Source organism: Durio zibethinus, chromosome 5, assembly GCF_047325235.1.
Source record: "Durio zibethinus cultivar Kanyao isolate XHJ-2024 chromosome 5, ASM4732523v1, whole genome shotgun sequence".
In the NCBI taxonomy this organism is placed as follows: domain Eukaryota; kingdom Viridiplantae; phylum Streptophyta; class Magnoliopsida; order Malvales; family Malvaceae; genus Durio; species Durio zibethinus.
The window spans coordinates 9,797,892-9,799,042 of NC_143166.1; the positions used below are offsets into that span (position 1 = coordinate 9,797,892).

General features: G+C 32.8%; 1 non-coding gene across 1 annotated transcript; it reads right to left on the bottom strand.

Annotated features, from left to right (window-relative positions):
• Positions 1-484: 484 nt before the first annotated feature.
• LOC149518745 (small nucleolar RNA R71) lies at positions 485-591 on the bottom strand. The gene has a single exon (XR_016342549.1). It is a non-coding gene; the product is annotated as a small nucleolar RNA R71 (small nucleolar RNA).
• Between the last annotated feature and the right edge of the window lie 560 nt (positions 592-1,151).

Sequence of the window (1,151 nt, forward strand, 5' to 3'; positions counted from 1 at the left end):
AAAAGTGTTGACTTAGCTCCTGTTAATCAAAAAATTGAAAGAACTTTTAAAAGAAAAAGAAAAGAGTAATCAACACCACTTACACCAACTCAAATGGCAAATGCAAACAATGAAGGGAAAATAATTTAAAGGACTATATAGTTCCTAATGCATATGGTTTTCAACCATCCGTTAAAAGGCCAACTATTCAAGGCTAAAATTTTGAGATAAAGCCTTTAATCATACAAATGGTCTAAACTTCTATATAGTTTGGAAGGTTAACTAGTGATGATCCAAATATTTACCTTTCTAACTTTGTTGAATTATGTGATATTTTTTACTATAATGGTATTTTTTATGAAGCTAGTATACTAAGATTGTTTTCTTTTTCTCTTAAGGATAAGGTGAAAGTTGGTTGTCTTTTTTATCACCTGGTTCAATCACAACTTGGGATGCCTTGGTTCAAATGTTCTTATCAAATTTTTTCCCACTAGTAAAGATAGTAAAGCTAAGGAATGAGATCACCACCTTTTCATAAGAGGATGGTGAAACACTATGTGATGGATGGAAGAGATTTAAAGAGTTGCTAAAAAAATATCCATATCATGGACTATCCCAATGGCTTCAAATCCAAATCTTTTACAATCGTCTTGCACTACTTATGAGGACCACCTTGATTCTGCTATTGGAAGGGCTATTATTAGCATGACTTTTGAGATAGTAAATGAACTCATTAAAAAGATGGCTACTAATTATTGCTAGTAGGGATGGAAAAAAGAGGTTAATAAAAGTCTACTAGTTTATTTAAAGTTAATGCTATCACTTCAATCAATTCTCAATTAGCCACCCATACAAAGAAAATTGAAGCCTTAGGAAACCAATCCCAAGCCAACCATGTGAATGCTATACAAACCCTTTTGTCTCCTATGACATATGTGAAGGACCCCATTCCTCAGAAAGATGCTAGTTTAGGGTAAAACTAGTTTAATACATCTAACAAACCAAACTAAACAATAATCCCTATAACAATACCTATAATCTTAGATTGTGAAACCACCCAAACTTTTCTTCGAACCAACCCAACCACCAATAAAAAAGAAAAACAGATACTACCCTAATCCACCAAATTATAACCCACTCCAAGAAAAGAAACCCACCTTTAAAGACATGTT